At 39.7% G+C, this 24419-nt stretch overlaps 1 long non-coding RNA gene across 2 annotated transcripts in view; it reads right to left on the bottom strand.

Moving 5' to 3' along the window:
- The window catches only part of LOC132219894 (uncharacterized), a 65639-nt gene that overhangs the window by 21166 nt on the left and 20054 nt on the right, over positions 1 to 24419 (bottom strand). Inside the window, exons 2-3 of one of the 2 annotated variants that reach the window (XR_009449628.1) lie at positions 5132 to 5262; positions 2854 to 2937 (exon numbers count right to left, since the gene is read on the bottom strand). This is a non-coding gene — a long non-coding RNA (uncharacterized LOC132219894). The remainder of the gene's footprint in view (positions 1 to 2853; positions 2938 to 5131; positions 5263 to 24419) is intronic. The other variant, XR_009449629.1, reaches the window with a different exon arrangement.

The following is a 24419-nucleotide window of genomic DNA, read 5'->3' as shown; positions in this document are numbered from 1 at the left end:
AATTTGCTGCCCAGGACATGGACTGGTTATGGGTTACGGTTATTGCTGTTTTAACAAAAGACAGGAAAAGAGTCCTTGCTTCTAAGGAAAACCTTAGTACATGTGCTTGATTGTCCTGGCATCTTTCATGTTCTTCCTGACCAGGTATTCACAGCACGAACATAATGAGGATGCTTAGAGGGAGGAGCAGGGGGAAAAGGTAGCAGATTAAACAGCAGCTCTTCCTCTTCTCTTACTTTCTCCGCAATTCCATTCCTGTCCCATCTTCGGCACAGCCCAGGCGAGAACGAGTTCAGAATTTTAAGAACCTGGACAGAGCTCTTCATTTTCAGCCCAACAGGTACAAGAAGTGAGACTGTACATATGATTAATTCTTAATCACCTCCTAGTGGGACGTTTGGCTCCATTTCTTTCTCCTTGCACACAGAATGGTGCGCGTAAGTGGAATTCTAATGATTCCCCTATGTCTATGGCTGAGGCAGGAGGATTTTAGTTTTAAATTACAGATTCCCAGCTCTATCCATCAGGAAGTCAGATCTAATTGGTATGCCGGAAGGGCATGGAATTGGTATTTTTACAAAGATTCCCCAGGTAATTCTGATAACTACTCAGGTTTGGGATCCACTGATGTATCAAACAAGGTCAATGTTCCTTAGTACGGCATTCAAGGCCCTTGGTGATACTCCTTCCAACTCCCTTTCCCCCTCTCCAGCTGATGTGTAGCCATTCCTTTCATGCCATTCCTACCCTCACACCCACCAGATCGCTTGTGGTCCCCCAAATGACATGTCCTGTGCATCTCCATGCTTTTGCCCATGCCTACAAAGCTTCTGTGCAGGCATCTGTCTGGTGAATTTAACATTCTTTATGGGCCCGTTTAACCTGAGCCTTCCATCCCTGCGTCTCCTGGTAACCATCCACCCGACCGCAGAATTAATTGATCTCTCTTTTTGTTCCCATAATATCCTGAATATTTTGTCACTATTATAGCTCCAGTGACATATTTTCTACTCTTAAAAATTGGCACAAACAACTGCATAGTGGGATAGAGTGTTTTAAATAGAACAGAGTATTTAAAATTATTTTTATGGTTAATTTTTAAACCAAGATAAAAATAAAACACATTAAGTCAAATGATATAGAAGTAAGCTTACAAAAACAAAAAAAAATGAAACCTCCAATTCCCCTGTCCCTAGTCTAGTCCCAATTTACTGAGGCAATAGTTTAAGACATCAATTTTTTGGACCAAATAATGCAAAATTTAGCAGAATTGGGGCAGGGGGTGGGATGGGACAGAAAGCTCCTTTTTCCAATTTCTGTTCCCCAGACACCCATTTCCCGTCCCCTTTCCAGAGATAAATTCTGTTGCTAGTTTCTTGTGTATGCCTCCTGGGATAGTCTCTGAGTTTTCAAATGCATATTCACACACACAAACACACATAGATGGATTCATACTGTCTTACTGTATATACATTATATATTGCTTTTATTACATAACAATATATCTTGAAGATTTATTCCATATTTGTACATAGAGTACCTTCTCATTTGTTTGTTGGCTGTATATTATTTCATTGCTATTAGCTACACCATAATTTATTTAACAAATTCTCTATGGGTGGAAATTTAGGTTGCTGCCTAACTTTTGCTACTACAAATAATTCTGCAGTATATGGATATCATATTTTCAAGTGCAAGAATACCTGCAGGATACATTTCAGAGTGGAATTGCTGAGTGTACATTTTTATATTAAATAAATATTTCCAAGCAGCTCTTCAGAAAGCATGTATGAACTTAACACTCCCACCATGCATGTGCTTGTCAGACAATTGTGTTATTAAGTTGTTGTTTTTTAAAACTTGGACTAGTCTCACATGTAGACTAGTCTCCTCTACATGTGAGGAGGGGCCATAGCATTTTTCCAGGAAAGCAGGGCTTGCCCTGGTTCTATGACACTAGGTTGTATGTACAGTGGATGCTTTTAGCTTACACCGAAGCCAGGCAAACAGAAAACTACCTACAGACTGGCTCCCAACCCAAGAGCCCCCTCCTAACTGCTTCCTGTCACCTGCTCCTTTGTAATGACAAAGGTATTCAGGATGCTCCCTTCATCAGTTCCTGCATCCCAATTCCCATTGTTAGAAAAAAAGCAGTTATTTTCATCGCAGGGTATGCCAACTACTTTTGTTATGTGCTCAACCGCCTCTGCCTGAAATTCAAGACCACAGGCATTCATTCCAGACATTTTCTGAATCCTGAACTTCAGTATAATAGGCAATGGGTTTGGGAAAACCGCTGTGATAACTATAAGTCTCGCCACGTCCCTTCTTGATTTTATTTTAGGAACATCCCAATTCTGTTTGAAAACAGCCTGTGTCGTGTGCTCTTACCTCCGGTTGTAGGCTTCTGTCTGTTTTCTATCCTTTTTATAGTAGGGGTGCTGGTTGTTCCCAGGAAATCTCACGCTTAGATTTTCATGGGGCAAGACATTCAACGGACCTCACTGACTTCTCTTTGAGATTCTACTTATGCCATGTTAGAGCTATTCATGCACCGGTAAAGAATGTGAGGGGTTATCTAGTGAGCTGCTTTTTTTTTGTTGTTTTTTTGCTCCACTAAGAAGCAGGAATTACAAAAGGGAAGAGAAACAAGTGCTGGAAGAGTATATTCTTTGCTCCAATACATTAAAATGACACGTGGGCCTCAAGATTTGTCTCCAGATTTATATTTGTACCTTCTCATCCTTGGCCTTGGGCTCTGCAGAAAGACTTATGATGCCCAAGAAGAGCAATTTCCTCTGATTCATTTAGGGTTATGGTGGAATTTATTGGGGAAGTTTATGTTTTACTTACCAGAGAGCAATTTGACTTCCTTGGTCTGGCACCACTCTCGAGGGAACATGAAATCTCTCAGAAGCCAAAATTGAAACCAGGAGCCTGTAAAATTCATGGAAAATTAAAAAAACAACAACACCCTCAACCCTTTTCATACAGTAATTACTTCCCCATGTTCCTTTCCAAACCTTGCTCACACTCTGACCTACTTTAAGAAAGCAGGTACAAGCTGACCTACCTTTTACCGTGATCTTTATTTGCTTTATATTCTACACAAACATTTTCTATGATGAACTGTTTCTTCATACTTTAATTTTTTAGTGGCTGCATACAAATCCACTGAGTTACAGACCATATTTTAAAAAATCATCTCTCTATGACCAGATTTAAGGCTTTATTTACGCTCAAAATTAATGTCACAACAAATAGCTCCGCACATTTACTTTTTTCTTTTTTTGGTTAAAATGTTTCCTTAAGACAGTGGTTCTCAACCTGTGGGTCGCGACCCCTTTGGCGGTCGAACGACCCTTTCACAGGGGTTGCCTAAGACCATCCTGCATATCAGATATTTACATTACGATTCATAACAGTAGCAACATTACAGCTATGAAGTAGCAATGAAAATAATTTTATGGTTGGGTCACAACATGAGGAATTGTACTTAAAGGACCAGAAGGTTGAGATAAATTGTTTAGAGTAGGATTTCTTAACCAAGGAACGTGGATGTTTTCTACAATCTTGATAGGCCTTGTCAAAGTACTAAAAGAAGAATTTTCCAACTATTTAGGCTTTCCAAGAATGGAATGGGCCTTTGTTTCCATATTCTTAGTAGTCAGCATTACTACGAGTGTCCAAGCATAGGCTCATTAATGAGCTTTATTGCTACCACCTTAGCCCAGGTTAATCTCTTGCCTGGATTACACCAATACAGGAGCTTCCTGGCTGGTACCTCATTGCTTTCACTCTTGCATTTCCTAAAACCCTTTCTTCATACGTCTGTCAAAGCACTGTAGAATAATCTCTGGAAGGTCAGAAAATAATGATTGGAGCCATATAGACAGAAAGTATCCTAATGGCCCTCCCGGGCTGTCCCCCTTGAGACCTTGGTAGCCATGGAAACCACAGTTTTTTGGTTTTGATGCTGGACATGAGGCAACATCTCCAGGATGTCCTCCACCGACCCCTTGGAACACTGCATGTCACTTGTGGTGAATTTGGTCTGATGCTTTCTTCCCTCCCTCTCCTACAAACCACATTGTCATCCAGATGCACCTGTCTTGTGGAGCCTAGGTTAGTTTGAGCGTTGCTTTTGGGAAGGCAGGAAATGTAAGCGTATGGCCTCTTCTTCTACATAGAGGAATCAAAATGTGGAAATTCCATCATAGCTGGTTTGGCTCAGTGGATAGAGCGTTGGCCTGCAGATTGAAGGATTGCAGGTTTGATTCCGGTCAAGGACATGTGCCTCAGTTGCAGGCTCAATCGATGTGTTTCTCCCACATCGATGTTTCTCTCTCTGTCTCTCCCCATTCCTTCCACTCTCTCTAAAAACCAATGGAAAAATGTCCTCAGGTGAGGATTAGCAAACAAACAAAAAAAAGGTAAGAATTCCTTCACTCACTGAGCCAAAGAGCATGTAAAATTTTAATTATTGGGTCAAGCTTTTCATCATGGAATACAGATTGTTGCAATGGTAGAAGGTTTGGTTAAAGTGGGAGGAAATGGAAGAAGATGTTAATGTGGGAAAAATACCATGTAAGCTGCACTGAGTTAGACTTTAGGAGCCACAATGTCTACTCTTATCTGCTTTCAAGTGGTCCATAAAGTTCCCTGAGACCACTCTGGCTTCTCTGTTTTAATATTTGAGACCCTGGCTACTAATGCAGAAGTGATTAAGATTCTCATAGCAACATGTTGGCCCTCTCAAATGATTAGGAATGGAGAAGATATTGTAGAAGTTATAGAGATGTGGTAGTGAACATGTTGAGAGATACTTCACAAGAGAAGTAAAAAGCAAAGGATCTGATGGGTGCAAAATCAGTTCATGTATGTTCTTGCAAGAATGGCATAAATTTCAGTGTTTGAAATTGTCCTACTGAAATGAAATTAGTCGAAATTAGAATATTTTGATGACATGTCTTAGTGTTGAATTGACTCACGTGGTTTTGAATGGATGGAGTTTGGAATGAAATAAAATCTCAAAGGGATGTGTTAATAGGTGCGGAACCACATGAAGCTGACGGAAATAGATTGTCAAAAATCACTTCAGAAACACATTGGCAGCTCTCCTGCCCCTTACTTTGATAGCCTCGTAAATGACACACATTGTCCAAAACTTAATGAAATGGGAAAATGCCCAAGTTCCATGTTAATGACTGTCAACTTGCTGATTCACAACACAGTGCTCCTCAGTGTCAGGACTCTTGTTTTCTAGAGAACAGGAGGAGAGTGACAAAGGTACATTTGCAAGCTAGAGATATGGGTCCCAGGAAGAGGCCAAATTAGTCCTTGTATATTGCTCATGATTCAGAAGAAGGAAAACTTAATCACAATAGCAGTCATAGGGGCATCGATCTAATCTTGTGTTGAGCCTGGCTTTAAATCCAGTGATTTCAGCCACCAATATTTATTGAGTCTTTTCTAGAGGCAGGTACTGTGCTAATGACTGGGCACATAATGGGGAACAAAACCTGGCAAGTCCTTTAGCCCCATCCCAGTGACAAAAGTAGTTAATCTTGTACTTACCCTGCTGCAGCCCCTTGAATCAACCATTTCTCTAAGCCTTGGAGAATGACATTTGGAAATCAAGAGCTTCTCATTGGTTATTAGGATGCCATTGCTTAGAATCTTCTCAGTGGGCAGAGTTATACCTACTTCTATACCAATTTGTATATATGTATTTAAAAACCATGAGTTTATACTGATACATCCAATTCCAGTGGAACTCCGCAGGATTCATGAGAGTTCTCCCTCTTTCCTTGTTTATAACTCCTTTCTCCAGCAGTAACCAACCTGGCTCTCTTTGTCTATGGTATATTAACTTATTTGCTCAATCCCAAAGCACACATAAGTAGTTTCAAAATTGCCAAATATGCCCCTGTGAAAAATGAACCTAGTAACTAGAGCACAATATTTGTGTATAGTTCCTTTTCTGTTTAGTATTAGAATACAAAGTCAATACTTATTTTTTCAATAATATTTAAGTCAATTCATATTCCTGTTAAAAATCTACTAACTAGAGTATAATATTTCTGTACAGTTCCTTTTTTGTTTTTTAGCCTTAAAATACATAGCTGGTGGTTGCTAGAGGAGAGGGGGATTGGAGAACTAGATGAAAGGGGTGAAGGGACTAAGAAGTACAAATTGGTAGTTACAATAGTCACAGGGATACAAAGTACAGCCTAGGGATTATAGTGAAAAATATGTACTAACTATGTATGGTGCCTGGTGGGTATTAGAGATATCAGGGGGAGCACTTGGTAAAGTATATGATTTCTCTAGCTACTACGCTATATATCTGAAACCAATACAAAATTATATTGAAAGTAAACTGTAATTGAAAAGGAAAAATAAGCACATACAGGGTGGGCCAAGACACACACACACACACACACACACACACACACACATAGACCACACAAGGTAGGGCAAGATATATATGTATATCTTGTATTTATGTGTGTGTGTGTGTATATATATACATATATATACACACATATATAGTGGACTTATACATAATTTAAAATATTTTGAAATAATATGCACACAAAAGCAGTCCATTAGGAAAGGCTACCTCTCTCTATCTGTCTTCCCTAGGTTGGAGAACAATAAAGTGGATGTTTGCCACTGACTTGCTTGCTAATCCTAAAACCAGCCAGGCTATTCCATGAAGAAGTAAATGTTGAAGGTGAGTATGAATATTCAGAAAGTTGGATGCAGAAAATTAGCAAATGTCATGGTGTAAAAATATTTGATAATCTGTGGTGAAAAAGCTGTTGATCACGAAGCAGCTGAGAATTACATGTATAAATTTGCTAAGATTACATCTGATGAAATCCTTAATCCTTAACAAATTTGCAAATGCCAATGAAACAGCTCTATACTGGCACTGTATCTAGAAAAACCTTAGTTATGGCTGGTAAGAGAACCCTAGTGCAGTGGTTCTCAACCTCCTGGCCCTTTAAATACAGTTCCTCATGTTGTGACCCAACCATAAAATTATTTTTGTTGCTACTTCATAACTGTAATGTTGCTACTGTTATGATTCATAATGTAAATATCAGATATGCAGGATGGTCTTAGGCGACCCTTGTGAAAGGGTCGTTCGACTGCCAAAGGGGTCGCGACCCACAGGTTGAGAACCATTGCCCTAGAGGGTTTTGACACTGAGTCCAGGGTGACTGTTTTTATTTTCATTTTATTTTTAAAATCATTTTTAATTTTTCAATTAGTTGACATGCAATATTATATTAGTTTCAGGTGTACACTCCAGTGATTAGATAACATATAACTTACTAAGTGATGAGGTGGCTGTTTTTAGATGTGTCAGTTCTACGGGAAAGATTAAATAGGTAGTGATTGGGAAGAGCCAACTTCCAGGAAGTTTAACTGATGAATGTAATGTACCTGTCATTACTGTGCAACAGGAAACTTATTCAATACATACTTTGCACCTATGTCTGGAGTTCATGCAGGCAACCAGGACTAGACAAAATTGTAGAGTTATACTGTTCATGTACAGTGCTCCATACATCCCTGTCCTGAACTTCCGGGGGAAAAAATGTTTTTGGCATTTAGGTTTCCCTTCAATATCGCATCTGTAATCCAGCCTTGTTGGTCAAGAAATTTTACGCTCCATGGAGGGCAAGCATAAATCCCAACCCCCTTTTGTTTTGTCCTTTGATTGCATGCTTGTTGAGGTTCACAGATGCCTAGGAATCCCCAATATACTAAAACAGTTGAGCCTTAGGGATGTTATTTCTGCAGTAGTTAATACTTAGAACAATGTTGATACAAAATGCAAATGCTATCAGTCTTGACAATGTAAACACAAACTACAGAGTTTATGAGTGGACTTTGGAGTGGGAAAGAAAAAGTGAAAGGAAGGCCAAGGTTCCTAATCCATTTATCTTAAAAGTTGCTTAAGAGCTAGTATCAATATTTGATGAATAAAAAAAATAAAGGATGAAATGCAGTGTTTAAATGGAAGGTCAGTCAACAATTAAAGGAAAACATAATGACATAAGTGTATTTGGGGGAAGGGGAACTGGGGTGGTGTGAATTGATACTTAACTGTCTGTAGGTGGTTAACTTAGAATTAAATGTGCAATATTAAAAGAATCAAAGACACTGAAGCACAATAATAAAATGCAGTAGTCCCCACCCATGCTCGCCTCTCTCCCAGGTTCCCTCTCAACCTTAAGGAACTATATGTATATTGGGATTTTTTAATGGTAATCTAGAATTATAATTAAAATGAGTTTAAAAAATTAAAAATTGAAAAATTAGAACAAAGGTTCAATATTAAGGGAAAAGAGAGTTCCTAAATCATTTTACATATGAAGCATATTATTTTATAATGTACTTTTACACCCCTTATGTCATTGGTCCTCATGGAGATTATGTGAGTTTGGCAGCTTTCACATTATCAGGTTATTTCAAAGGTAGGAAAACCAAATACAAAGAAGGTGGCTAATCTGACCAATGTCATATGGAGAGGGAAGTGTAGATGCCATGGTCAGAACCTAAATCACATGTCTTTTAGTCTTGTTCTTATTCTGTGTATCAATGGTTCCCAAACAGTGGCCCAGAAAGACATTTTTATTGGCCAAGAGTTTCTCTTTAGATACATTCCTGACAATCTTCCTTTGACCTAGAGATCCCTGAGTTGAGCTTTCAGGACAAGTAGATAAGGAAAGAACTCTAGTCCCCTTCTTGAAGCTCTTGTGGCCTACCTCTACTTTTAACTTCCAGGGTCTTGAAAATATATAAGATGATGAGATAAAGTTTGACCTTCACTTTTCCAAGTATCACTCTGTCATTTGGGAGTCAGATTTTAGAGATGACTTTTGTAAAATATGAATGTCCCTGTGACATTCAGATGTACATTCTAGGCTCTTATATCCTCTGGTATTTGTACTGTGATGATTGTTCTCAAAAGGACATGTCAGTTTCTGTAGATTTGTTGAGATGGTATTTCGGCTTTCTTTTATGTTTTTGGAATTGAACTCTGATTGACAATTTTTTCTTTGAAGTTAAGCATACATTCAGAATGCACTGTTTCCTGTCCACTTAAATCCCACACCAAATGCTTTTTACATTCCTTATTGTCTATTTCAATGAAATCACATTGGTTTTCTCCAACAAAGTCCTAGGTCAGAATTTTGATGGAGAAGTTTTGCCTGCACTTTTTCTCAAGAACTCTCTATCTTCATCGATAGTGGGCTGTTTACATATTAAAACAATATATTATCTCCAAACAGCTGATGCATAGACTTTATTTCTTTTTTGATAAGTGTTATAGGTATAGATATTTAATGAAATTTTCATGTATGTATAGCATTTTCAGAATGATAATGAATAGAAAGTAGCAAAGTAAGGAGGGAAAAAGGCTATGTGGTTAAATGGCTGTGGCTTACATATCACTCTGTGGGTTATTATCTTGGTAATGCCAAGCAAATTATTTACACAATCCAGATCTCAGGTCCTGGAAATGTAAAATAGGAATAATATTTTCTATTTTAGAGTTTTGTTGTGAGGCTTGAAAAAGAGAAAAGAACTACTTAGTATAGAGTCTTCCATACAAGTTGTACTCAATAAATGGTAGCTACTATTTTTGTAAGACTTTTTCACTTCAAGACCTCCAGTGGATGTCTGAAACCATGGTTAATAATGAACCCTATATATAACATGTTTTTTTCTCTATACATACATACATACATACATATAATAAAGTTTAATTTATAAATTAGGCACACTAAAATAATAATAAAACAGAATCTATAATAATAAAAGCATAATATGCTAATTAGACCAGCCAGCTGAATGACCTTCTGGATGTCATTCCAGACGTCCTTTTGGATGAAGCCGTGGTGGCGTGGGCCGAGGCAGAGGCAGTTAGGAGCAATCAGGCAGGCAGGCGAGCAGTTAGGGGCAATCAGACAGCCAGGCAGGGGGTTAGGGGTGATCAGGCAGGCAGGCGAGTGGTTACGGGCGATTGGGCAGGCAGGCAGAGTGGTTAGGGGCAATCAGGCAGGCAGGCAGACGAGCAGTTAGGAGCCAGGGGTCTCAGATTGAGAGAGGGTGCAGGCCGGGCTGAGGGACGATCCCCCCTCCTCCATGCATGAAATTCATGCACTGGGCCTCTAGTAATTATATAATATACTGTAATAAAAGTTATGTAAATGTGGAGTGTCTCTCTCAAGATATGTTACTATACTGTACTCAGTTTTTCACTGAAAGGAAGCACTTTATGGCTTCTCTTTGCCATATCCAAATTGCCAGTATCAGGACTCTTGTGCTTGGGACCATTACTAAGTAAAATAAGGGTGACTTGAACACAAGCACTGTGATACTGTGACAGTTAATTTGATGACTGAGATAACTACTGGGTGACTAAAGGGTAGGAAATGTATATAGCATGGATGAATCACGTTCCAGGCAGGACGGAGTGGGATGTTGCAAGATTTCATCACACTACTCAGAACAGCGTGCAATTTTAAACTTATGAATTGTTCATTTCTGGGATTTTTCATTTTCTATTTCAGATCACAATTGACCACAGGTAACTGAAATCATGGAAAGTGAAACTAGGAATAATGAGTGGGACTATTACATACAAGTTTTATAGAGGTAGGGACCCTATGGGGTTGAGAGTTAATGCCAAGTTGCCCTAGCTGAGATTTCACTACTTAAAGTGGAATGGAGAGTGGGCAATTGTAGGAGTTTACAACCTTTATTCTTCCCCGGGTCCAAGTAACTGAATCTATTGAGGCTGGTAGGTTATTAGGAGGATCAGTAACAATTATGTTGCGGCTGTGATCTAACTTAGGAGTCATCCTTTACCTAAGTCATGCTCTATTTGTACTACTTGCTAAATTTAGGGTCTTGGCTTTCACTTCAATTATACTGTTGAGATTGAATTCCTTTCCTCACACCTTCTATACATGGCAGGAGTTTTGATGTCTTGCCTACATAAGTTTTGTCAGGCCCTCTCCTCAGAAACCTTATTTCTCTACTGCTGGCTTCAGTCATGTTCTGAAATAGATGTACTATCTAGAGGTAATAATCATCTACCTGACCTGGAATATTCCCTGTGGAATATTATCCTTATCACACTCATTGGACAGGTCTTTGAAGCTTATGATTCTAAGTCAACCTTGGCTGTTACCAAGACTGAGAATTCAAGATTTGTAAGGATTGGCATTTTGCAATAGACATCACATATCCCCAATCAATGATGGGAACTTAAGGGGCTCTTGGAGTCAGTGTCCAAATGGAGCCCTAACTCTGGAGAGTTTCCATCCCTGAAGAGTATAATCTAAGTTCTGAATGACCTATCTCTTTTTTGCTTCATTGAGGATGCACTTTAGGCGGAGACTCCAACAGTGCACTTAGGAGAGCCAGCAAAAGAGCATTAAGTTATCTAATAATGCAGCTCCCACATTCATCTGCAAAATCTCTTCCCTGCAGTGCCCAGAGATTCCTCAGGATCACGGGAGGGAGACAGTTCCCCACCTGGGAATTCTGCCCCAACTTTCTTTTTTAGGGACATCTTGTCAGTTTCCTTCTCTTCCTTCCCATTGTATATTACCAGGTTCTGACACTCCTGACTCCCCTGTCTTGCATTCAACTCTTCCCTGATCACTTTCATGACATGGCCAATTCAGGTTCCTCTAGAACGGCTGTTTGTGAAAGCCTCTGAAATACTTCCTGGCTTGCAATGTCCTCCCCTCTCATCCACCCTGAATAACCACCAGTCTCACAATGGCACCGCTGATCAGAAATGTTGTGTGATGCAGTAGAAAGGGGTATGATTTGGAATTTGACAGGCCTCCGTTAAACACTCAGCTCTGCCAACTCCTACCTAGTGCTCTGCTATTTCATCCCTCTCAACCTTAGTCCCCCCACTTATAATATAAGGATAATATAATGCCTACCTTGACAGTTTGTGGCAAGGATTAAGTGGGGCTCATACCTATGAAGTCTTTAGCTACAGTAAGCACTCAAGAACTGCGGTGTTCTTTCTATTATCATTCATGCCAGACTGATGTCTTAGCTGTGTTTCTAAAAAAAAAAAAAAAAAAAAAAAAAAAGAGCCCCTGAGTTAAGGATTAGAGTGAAAGTAGTTCATTTGAGAATTAATCCCAGAAAGCACTGTTAGAGATGCAGAATGAGATAAGGAAGAGAGTTAAAAGCAATAAAGGGTATGGGAATGTGCAGGTTGTGATCAATTCTGTAGACCCCATTTCAGACCTGTCCCATTGAGGGTCAAGGAAGCTGGAGTATTTGTCCATCAACGTGAAACTTTCATTTGTTAAGCATGGCTCCTAGGAGTTGACTCCCCTGCACTAGCCTGTGCCCTGAGCTGGCCACACATGCCCCCTGATCGAGAATACCCTCAGGCAGATATGGTGTATGGGACCTGTCTGTGGTTACCCTCTGGGGAAGATCTAGGGGTTTGTTCAGGGCATTGACAATCTTCTTTATGGTGCCTGACATTCAGTAGGTCCTTGTCAAACTGAATAGAAACAGGACATCAATAGTAGGTTAGAGTGAGGTCCCTAAATAAAGAAGAAAAATGCTGGTTCCTTAGCCCCTTAACTTGCAGAGTGGTTGGTAGGCTGGCAGGGTCAGACACACACACACACACACACACACACACACAGGAGCTCCATGAGAATAACATGATGTTTGCAGGCACAGGGAGACCCTCTCTCAGCCTGCGCTTGGGGTGGGAGCCTCTGAAATGCTCTCTGGCCTGTGATAGCCTTCCCTCTAATCCACACTTGACCTCGTTAGAATGTGTACCTACTAGAAACCCCCTTTCCTCTTTCCAACTCTGGTTAATCAATTCTTATCTCATTCATAGCATTACAGTGCCCAAGAGCTCCAAAGCTAGCCATGGGCCTAAGACAGTTCACGTTTATTATGCTTCTCGGCATCCTCCCTCCTGATCCGTCAAAACAGAGACCATCGCTGTCCCCCACTGAGTGCACAACTGTCACTGCCAGGACCTGGCTTATTGTTATGTCATTTCATTCCTCTCATCTCCCCTTTCATCCTGCAATATCCACTATAATCTCTGTTTCATCTCTTTGCTGCAGATGTCCTATTCGTTTCCTTTTCTGTTCCAGGAAGACTCCTTCTCATACCTGCCTAATTTCCCTGGGTCCTTTTACTTTCCAACTTGTTTACCTTCTATACCAAAGCAAAGGATCTGGTTTGCTCCTCCTTAACACATTCAGTTGATTAATTGCAATAATTCCACTCCCCCCACCATGCTGACTTTCGCTTTCGCATAAACAGCCAGACATTCCCTGTATTGCAGCAAGCATACATTGAGGGTGTACTGTATGCCCAGTTCTGGTGGTGAGGGACCTACAGGACGTATAAAATATATGCAAGATCCTGCAGAATTAAGAGTCTAGTTGATAAAGTACCCAGTTATAAGCAGGTAAAAAACCGAACAATGATATAAATCATATGTGTGTCACAGACTATGCTGTATGTTCTAGGGTAGCTTAGAAGCAGAGAACCATTTGGACTAAAGGAGGAAGGGAGGCTTTGTGAAAAAAACCAAAAACTCTTCACTTGTATTGGGGCTCTCCAAGAGCACACTCAGGTTTGATGATTCCCTAAAAGGACTCATAAAACCAAACAAACTGTTATACCGCTACAGTGAAAGGATACAGATTTAAATGAGCAAAGGAGATAGACACATAGCATGAAGTGCAGGAGAGATCAGGTGTAAGATTCTAGTTGTCCTCTCTCAGTGGAGTCATATAGAAATCACTTAAGTCTTCTAGCAATGTGTGTAACAGGGATGGAATACTGTCACTGAAAGTGTCCAGGACCCCAAATAGGTTATGATACCCTGACTCGCTGGGTCAGAGTCTCATGTTGTGATGCCTATGCATATCTCTCCCAAAGAGCTTTCCCTGCCTCTGTAATACTCCATTAAAAGTTCTTTATCACCAACTAGACTGAACACTCCATGGAAGAGTCTGGGTCCTATTTGTTTGAATGTCTACTGTGGTCAGAACTTGGTAGGTCGTCCATAATGCTTGCTGAACACGCTGCTAAATTAGTGAATGAATGAATGAACAAGAAGGCTTTCAACAAGCATGCCTGGAGTCAAACTTATGATTACATTTTTTCTTTGTCCAAAGTCCATCTCTTGAGGAGTCCACACAGTTATTCCTGTTGGCTTTCTCTCAATGAGGCTATTTCTGTGACCCCTCCCTGGGCAGTCACCTTTCTGACCAGGTTCTAATAGCATTGCTCAGTAATTCAGCCCACAAAGTCAAAGTCAGACTAGAGTTGTGACCCTTCCTTAGTCATCCAGCCTTTTGTTCAAGCTCAGCTAATGGACACATATGTAATACCCTTTGTAATACTTTAAGCAATAAAAATAAATAAATAAATCTCCTTTTTGAGCATGAGATCTTGTTACTGCCACAGAAGCTACTTGAAAAGATGCATTTCATGCTCTAGAGAGAATTCCAAAAGAGGAAAGCCCAAATTTCCTTATTATGGCAACTCTGTGGGAGTAAGTTTGGAGTTTCCCAAAGGGACCACTTTAAGTTGACCAAGAACTTGGACAAGTTCTAATGTGTTGATTTAAGAATGGCTTGATTTTCTGACAGTATTTCTATTTATAGAAATCCCCTCCATTTTAATAGATAAACCCTAAGTTGTATTTAGTACTGGAGGCCAAATTTTCCCCAACTACACTGTAGTTATTTATTGTAATTTTTCTTTCTTGAGATTGAAGTGCTGAAGCCCTAATACTTGGTATGAAAGAGTCTATTTCAGTGGTTCTCAACCTTCCTAATGCTGCAACCCTTTAATGCAGCTTCTCATGTTGTGGTGACCCCCAACCATAAAATTATTTTCGTTGCTACTTCATACCTGTAATTTTGCTACTGTTATGAATCGTAATGTAAATATCTGATATGCAGGATGTATTTTCATTGTTACAAATTGAACATAATTAAAGCATAGTGATTAATCACAAAAACAATATGTGATTATATATGTGTTTTTTGATGGTCTTAGGCGACCCCTGTGAAAGGGTCGTTCGACCCCCAAAGGGGTCACGACCCACAGGTTGAGAACCGCTGGTCTATTTGGTATTTTGCTGTTGTTCAGCACATATTGAAGCTCCTCAATATAGAATCAGAGATCTTCATAATCATAAACTTCCCCCAAAGTGAGCACTGCACTGGCTCACATTAAAGATTCTTCTCACTAATCGCTATTTTTAAAAAATTGCATGCCAGTCTGGATTCAATGCATCTATAGAGAATTCTGAGAATGATGCTTTTCCATTAATAACACCTTTTTTTACATTCCCCCAGTGCTCCAGGAATGCAAGCCACAGACGAATCTTTCTTGTAATGCTGCTTGTCATTTCCGCCACAAAGGAAACAAACAACACAAAGAGCAACATGCAATAAAGGCCCCACGGAGGTGAACAGTAAGAAGAGTTTCCCCCATTCTTCACTGACCCTCAACAGATCAGTTGTAAAGACCCGTCCATTGGCGATGATGAAAGATAAATAAACATTGTAAAAACGGTTCCTTGCAAGAAATCTAGCTTTAAAGAAAACAACATTGATTTATTTGATTTCCAATCCAATAAGCTGCATTTTAATCATCTTTCACAGCAGATACTTCAAAGGAGAAGAAAGACATGTAAAGAAGAAAGTATTAAAGATAATTTGGGATGTCTCAAAATCTCATTGTGCTTATGAACTCCTGGGCTGTGTATGTATTAATTTGGATTTTCTTATTTATATAATGAGTTGACAAGCTGATAGGTCCTGGGGGCCACCCGAATCTAGGTCTGCTAATTATCTAACATAATTATGGCAAGAACCATCTGTGCTTCCCCTTTGACCCGCACCAATAGAAAGATGCATTTACACAGTAGGTAGGAGATATTATTGCTACTTTAAAAATGCATTAACACTTAGACACTTCCTATTTAAGCTAATTAAGAATGATATTTAAAGGGTTTAGGCTTTTAAAGTTTTTTAAATGTTCAATTCAAACGACTCAACAGTTACATGTGAACTGTGTGCTCTATATGGTTCTAAACACACAGGATAAAATTTGAACATTGCATGGGTCCCTGATTTTGTACAGATCCTAGTATAGTGGGTGAAAGTAAGTATATTATAATGTACTAAATGAGATACATAAGGTATAGAAAATTCTGTATGGATATGGAGGAAAGATAAATGTCTGCTTTATTCTGCAAATTATATCCTCCTTCTCTCCTGTATTGTCTACCTCTCCACCTATAGTGGTTTCTCCATCTTATAATAAAAACACAAAACAAAGAAGCACTATCTAGAAGTCAGCAGGCATCATGCAACCATGGGCTACAAGCATGAGGATGAAATCAAAGTACACTTAGCAGGGAGGAGCAGTCATTCAGTAGGAGTCTAGGGTCTTGATGCCATCTGTGAACAGCTGCACCAGCCCTAGATTACCTTTTCTGGACTCATAGTTATATGAGAAAAATTAATCCCTATTTGAATAAGCCAGGGGTAGTACAGGTTAGTTTGTTTAAACAATTCTTAACTAATACTGCTACTAAGTGGTGGAGTTGGGATTCAAATCTATGTCTCCTTGACTCCAAATGCCACATTATTTTCATTTTTTTCATACTCTCTTTTAATATCTTCTAGCTTGTGATTCAAGTTTATTCAACATGGACAGAAAAAATGACTAAATCGCACAGAAAAGAGGCAGTACATATTCTAGAAGACCTAGTCAGCTGTGGGCAAACTACGGCCCGCGGGCCGGATCCGGCCCGTTTGAAAAGAATAAAACTATTGAAAAAAAGACCGTACCCTTTTATGTAATGATGTTTACTTTGAATTTATATTAGTTCACCCAAACACTCCACCCATGCTTTTGTTCCGGCCCTCCGGTCCAGTTTAAGAACCCATTGTGGCCCTCGAGCCAAAAAGTTTGCCCACCCCTGACTAGATGATGAGCTGTGCCTTGTCTGCTCAAGTTTTTCCATGGACAGATGGAGTGAATGATCAGAGAAGGCTTCATGGATGAGGTAGGCTACAAGCTAATTCTCACCTAATTGGCAGAATTTGGATGCTCAGAAAGAGGAAGGCACAGGATGGGGCCACTTAGGAGACTTTAGGATTATTGGTGAAGGGAAATCATGCGAACATTTGTTTTCTCATCCTCCCCCCTTTATCTTAACAGTGTGTTCATTTGTAAACGTGAATTTGAAAATCATTCCTGGTTCTTTGGCAAAGATTTTATAAGCCATTCTTTATAACTGGTAACAGTCATCAAGTAGGGACAGGTGGAAGAGGGAAGTCATGTGTCATTTGGCAACAGAAGTACTGCTAACGTAAGACAGATAGTAGTGTCAACTTGAGCTGGGTAAGTCATCAGCGGGTTGCTTTTGATTTTGCAAATGCACTTGGTAACTCCCCCTTATCCTCATAACAAGATGCCATACTGTCGTCAGGAAGACCCATAGCAGAGCTGATTATCTGATGAGGGTTTTGATGTTAGTGTGTTTTAGAGGGCATCATTTCCTAGTAGAAAGATGACTCATGAGCATGCTAAAGACTCCAGAGTACAAAACAGCATGACTTTAAGAGGATCATATGGTTTATATTAATATGATTCCCTTAATGGATAGGGTAACAGTTGTTGGAACCCTAGATATTATTTGATCTCATTTGTACACATAAGCAGTGGTAGTTTTGAGAGGTATAAACTGCTCAAGCAAAACAATGCCCAAAATTCAATGAAGTGCATCATTATTATGTACAAAGTCTTGGACATTCTCTTCCTCCTACTCTTTCCAGCACTCCACGGCGATAGAGCCTTACTACTCAGTCTTCGTTATTATATAAATGTCTTCTATTACTGAAATTTGTTACTACTAATTAAATGGACTCCACTGTCACTCAACCCTAAGTAGCTCAATCCACTCCCACGGCTGCCAGTAACTTGTAAGATAAGATGTAGAAAGTCTTGGCAAACCCACCAAATTCTTTCACATTCCTTGATTGGTTCTTGAGTCAGCACAACATCTCAGAATGAGGAATAGATAAGTCAGATTCAATCATAACAAGTATTGAAATGGTATCAATTATCATACTCAGTGTCATAAGACAAGGGACCCTTGGCCCTTGACTCTTGGCATAATCACTCTGGAAAATGCAGAAATCAATCTATCTAAACTCAGAAAGGCACAGAAGTGCAAAAGGTTATAGAGAAACTATGTGAGGATTCTATCTTTCACCTTCTCCTCGCCCAACCCCCTGCACACCCCACACTTATACCATCAGCCTTGTGAGATTGCCTTGCAATGTCTCCACACCACCAAGTAATTCTCCAATTACTGGACGTTCCACAATGTAATTCAATGTGACACTATTTACCTGGAGATAGCATCAGATTCCATAAGGTAAGGGTTCAACCTGTTAAGACTGCCTTCCCTTCCCCAAATTCAGACACCATTCCCAAGCCCAGATTGTTACCTGTGCTTCTGACTCACAAATTGGAGGTTCTCAAGACCCACTCCTTGAGTTTGATTAATTTGCTAGAGCAGCTCACAGAACTCAGAGAAACATGTTACTAGACAACAGGTTTATGGTCAAAGGATATAATTTAGGAGCAGCCAGATGAAAGAGAGACAGAGGGTAAGGTATGCGGGAAAGTGTTTGGAGCCTCCATGCCCTCTCTAGGTGCCACTCTCCCAGAACTTCCACATATGCACCACCTGGGAAACTCTCAGAACCCCAGCATTTTGGTTTTTAATGGAGGCTTCATCACAGAGGCATGTCTGATTAAATCATTGACCATTGGTAATAGATTCAACCACCAGCTCTTCTCTGCTCCTGGGAGGTCAGGGGTGGGACTGAAAGTCCCAACCTTCTAGTCACATGGTGGGCTCCACTGAAAACCAGCCTCCATCCCTAGGTGATTTCCCAAAGTCACCTCATTAATGGACATAAAAGACACCTTGGAGGTTCTTAGCACAGGACATTCTACCTGGAGTTCTCTGCCACAAAAGGGGAGCTTACTGAGGATCTTGAACCAGGATATATAATTTACAAAAATATCCCAGAGAAACCACATGGCAGATAAGAATAAATGATAGGTTTGGAGGGAGAGGAAGGGGTGCCAATTAATTGTCTGCATGCCTCATGAAAAACTGTAGATATGATGATGTAAAGATAGATCACAAAAGACCATGCATTCTATGAAATGTGACCTTCGTGAAGAGTTTCAATCAGGGATGAACATGAGTTACGTTTGCATTTTTGAAAGTGATTTCTGATGTAGAAAGAAAAGGTAAAACTAGGTCTCTCCAATAGTTCACGGTAGACTTTTTGGGGATATAATCCTTCAAGCAGCTCAGCTTCCTTCCCTTCCAGCCTCTCCCTCTTTTCCAAAGCCTACATTTTATTGAGCGTACGCTAGTTAAAAAGTCACTGTCATTCCACCAATTGGGCAAGGAAAGTGAAAGTCATTCTAGTCTTAAATCTTAGTCACTGTTTTGACGGCTATTGTACAGATAGCTGACATCTCTATTGAGTTATCTGCTTTGACAACTCACTCACTGGTTTTTGAGACGTTTTTAATTATCTCAAGGATGCCATTTGAATGCATGAACAGTCATAAGCTATTCAAAATCCAGAATGCCCATGTTGTTTATGTTAAGCTCAACAATGGTAGAGACCTGTGTACTCACTTCCACTTTGCTGTTTAATGTCTTAATTTTCTTAGTTCCCCTTGTGGCCATCTTTCTCCGGATTAACCTGAGTAATTTGATAACCTGCAAATCAGTCCTCTTGGCTACCAGCATCTTCTCCCTGATTATCAACCAATGTGTCAAATAGCCGTGCCTCCCTTTGCAATGTCAGTGAGAATACATTTATTTCTAGCTCTTAATCCTACGAAAAGCCTGGGCAGGACTTTTTCTCTTGCTCAAATTCCCAAGTACAGAGTTTCCTGAGAAGCTCTTGGGGAAGGACTTGATCAGAATCGTCTGGATTAGGAAACTATATGCTGTATCAGAAGGACAGATTTTCAATATGGTGTCTGAGGCACAAACAAACTGGAGGTTCACTATGAGTTCAGGCTGGAGGTGTTTGAGAGCATTCATAAGGAATGGGACTCAGAAATGACAATAAACAATAATGTGAATAAATAAATTAGTACCTGCCACATATTGAGTAACAAATGTATGTAGAGATACTGATGGACATTTAGACTCTTTTAGCTCATTCAATTCCCTATAAAGATATTTAACTCTTAACTTAATACTTAATACTTAATAATCTTTACATCTATACTAATAAAAGGGTAATATGCTAATTAGGGCAGACATCTTCCGGATGTCCATTCAGACGTCCATCTGGACAAAGCCACAGCAGCTGCAAGGCCCGGGGCTCAGGCAGCCATGGGCTCAGGCAGCTGTGGGCTCAGGCAGCTGCAAGGCCCAGGGCTCAGGCCTAACAGCCGCTGCAGCCAGCAGTGGCAGCAGCAGTGGGATGATGGGGGCAGCACCTTCCCCTGATCAGCCCAGTCACCTCCTGCAGAGCCGTCAGTAGGACATCCCCTGAGGGCTCCTGGACTGTGAGAGGTGGCAGGCTGGGCTGAGAGACACCCCCCCAGGCACGAATTTTCATGCACTGAGCCTCTAGTTTTAAATGAGAAAACAGAGGCCCAGAGAGCTTGTATAGTAACTAAAACATCAGGAATTTGAACCTAGAACTTTAGTAGCAAACTCTGCTTGCTGTTTTGATGTTGTGAGCATGAAAGGAATGTTGACTGAAGGTTGTAAAGAGAGAAGAATTTTCTGAATACATAGGTTAATTATTGAAAGTCTACCTGATGGAAGTCTCAGGCATTTGCAATAGGAGACAGCCCATGTCTCATCCATGGAAAAAAGAGCGTGATTTTTCGACTCAGGTGTTGATATTTTACATGACTGAACAATGCCACTAAGGAAACTCTCAAGACATACTTGTTATTTTTGTGGGCTGACAATGATTAGAATATCTTAGCCTCCATTTACTCTGCTCATTGCTTTAAGGAATCTGAAATAGAACGTGCTAGCTGGGATTACCAATGTTTCCTTCAGTGCAGTAATGCACATTTCTGTATGATTCTTGAGGTCATCTGATTCCATTGTGTTCTGAGAATGACCAGTCAACTACTACTCTTTGCTGTGCTGGTTCAATGTAAGGTTTTCCATTTGCATTTTTATTATGTTCTCAGACCTTCCCTCCCTGGACTTATCTACTACTATTTGAGACATCTAGGAAGTGGCTGGCAAAGAATTAACTTTTGCTGAGTACCTATTATGTGCTAGGCACATACTAGGCTCCTTACATATATTATTTCATTTAATCACACAAAATCTTATAAAGTAGTTGTTCTGACTATTTAGGCAAAGAAACAGATACTTAAAGGGGTTAAGGAACTTATCAATGGTCTTAAGGGATGGAAGAGAGATTTGATCCCAGGTTTAGATGACACTAGGTCTATTATATTACACTTGATATTTTGCTTATTTAGTCTATCATTAACTTCTAGAAAGATTTTACTAGGTCAAATATGATTACATTCTGTTCTTTCTCTCCTTCTACCTTTCTCTGTCTCTCTTTCCTTTTCTCCTCTTCCCTTCTCCTTCCTTTTTCTCATTTTTTTTTTAAGCGAAAAGATGAAAGATTGAGTCCTTTTGACAGAAGCTTTTTGGATGCTTTTACTTCTTTATTATATTTTCAGGCACCCTTTCAAATGAATATGTACTAAAGTAGCAAATTTCACAAATGTCAGCTGATGTCATCTGTCTGCTATAGCTTTTCCAAGGCAGATTAAACTTGATGAATTTTTGTTCCAGAGTTTTGGCCTGAGGATTAAGGTGCCACAGCAAAAGATTTTGCCCAGTCCTCAAAGTAGTCTTTGTCTCAGGCTCAAGGCTGGGAACTTGACTTTGAGACATACTGCCTGTTGTTGACTTGGTGACTGCAATGGCTGTAGGGAACTCTTTGAAATCATTTATAGAAAAAGAGGAAGAGATTCAGAAGGTAAGCTGGTTTCTTTGTTTCTAAAATGGGGACATTAATAACAACTTCCTAGTAAGTGGTGTGAGTATTAAAAATGTAATATTTGTAAAGCATTTTCAATCATGCTCAGCACATGATAAGCGTCATAGTGTATTTGACAAATAATGCAATGATTCATCTAAGGTCAGAGAGGTAGAAAGGCATTATGGTTTTCTGACTGAGGAAACCTGGGTTCCAATTCACTTGGATGACTTTGGAAAAATCATGTAACCTCTTGGAAATGCAGTTTGCTCAACCTTGGAAACAGGTGTGATGTTTTTGACTTCATGGCGTTATTTGGGGGGCTGAATGAAAAAGCCCTGGCAAAGTGTATGGCTCGTGGCAGGAGCCCCAGCATGTGGAACTAGCATCAGACCGAATGTCAGAGACAGTGACCCCACTCTCCTGACAAACCCCATGCCTTTTATAAATCTTGAAACATTTACGTGATTGTAAAAACAGAGATTTCATATCTATAACATAACTGTTTCTTGTAGGGTTTGAGGGTGGAATGTTTAGTGTAGCTTAAGCCAACTCAAGCAAGCCTGTGTAACTTGAAAAAGAAACACATTTTAATTTTCTTCCTGTTGACATTATCATCAGTTAGCACACTGTCATTGTCTGAGCTTCATTTGTATTCTCTGAATATCCTACGGGTGGGTAGGTTGAAGTCTCTGTTTTTATTTGAGAGAAGGTATTCTAGCCATAGTCTCCTCCTGTTCTGATTCTTTGCTTCACTCTGCAAGGACTGGAGTCAGAGGATCTCAGCTCTGATTCTAACTTAGCCATAACTAGTTGAGTGACCTTGGGCTAGGCCCTTTGACATTCAGTAGCCTCTATTTCCTAGAGTTACCATTTTAAAAAAGCCTCTGTTTATTAACTTCCAATCTTAGAGCAGTTCTAGATTTACAAAAATATTATGAAAATAGCAAGAGAGTACAGTACACACATACCCCTCACCCAGATTCCTAAATTACTAACATTATTATAGCATATTTGTTATAATTAATGCATGAGTATAGATACAGTGTCATTAACTAAAGTTCCTACTTGATTCAGATTTCCTTTGTTTTTTTATTCAATGTCTTTTTCTCTGCTCCAGGATCCCATCAAGGATGCCAAGTTATACTCAGTCTGTATTCTTAGGCTCCTCTCGGCTATGACAGTTTCTCAGACGTTCCTGGATTTTGATGACCTTGACAGTTTTGAGGACTACAGGTCAGGAATTTTGTAGCTCCCCTCAACTGGGATTTGTCTGATGCTTTTCTCTTGATTAGATTGGGCTATGGGCTTCTTGGAGGAAGACCACAGAGGAAGCAAAGTGTCATCTATGTCACATCATATGAAGAATGTGTTCTATAAACATGACTTGTCACTATTGAGGCTAACCTCATTTATTTGGCTTAGGTATTGCTTGTCGAGTTTCTCCACTCTAAAATTATTCTTTTTATCTGCTTTCCAACCTGTACCTTTTGGAAGGAAATCGCTATATGCAACCCACACTTAAAGAGGGAAGAATTATGCCTCACCTCCTTGAAAGTAGAGTTTTGTCTTTTACTGTTCACCAATATGCCAGGCAACCCCACTGTCTATTATATATGCCATTTTGTTCCAAACCTACCCCTTTCTCTAGATCTTCTTTAATTTACCTTGTTTCTTTCACGTAGCCTTTCCTAATCTCCTCCTTTTCAACCTTCCCATCTTTGACTCCTTGAAAGGTTTATACCTCTACTCAGCACTTGAAATGGCATCGCTTTATAGATTATCTATAAATAAGGCCCCTATGTTTGCTGGTTTAATATCTCATGTTATTACAGATAGGATGTGAAGCATTTTCCTTGAATACACTGAACTTAATAAGATAAAACACAATTAAAGATAAACCAAAGTGGATGAGGACAGTGCAACAAGGAAGAAATTAGGGTAGAAAAGATAAAAAGAAGCCAGAGGTGAGGTTATTGCAGAAGGCAATGACACAATTCTCTACTTCTTTCTTATTTTTTAGAACTTCTGGTACATTGGTAAAATATTTTACAGTTTTCAAAGTACCTTGTCACACCTTATTTTGTTGTTTAAAGAGAATAATTGTACCACAACATCAATGTTTTAATTCCCTCCCCCCCAGGGTAGAAATCCTAGATTCAAAGAGTGCTCATAGTAGTAAATAACAGAAAAGAGAAAGAATGCTCAATGTATGAAAGTTCAGGGTCATTCTACATATACTGCATTTCATAACAGGGCTATAAGGCCATGTGA

The sequence above is a fragment of the Myotis daubentonii genome, chromosome 17 (genome assembly GCF_963259705.1).
Source record: "Myotis daubentonii chromosome 17, mMyoDau2.1, whole genome shotgun sequence".
Taxonomy (NCBI): domain Eukaryota; kingdom Metazoa; phylum Chordata; class Mammalia; order Chiroptera; family Vespertilionidae; genus Myotis; species Myotis daubentonii.
The sequence above is the reverse complement of the archived record's forward strand: the minus strand, read 5'-3'. Positions and strand labels throughout refer to the sequence as shown.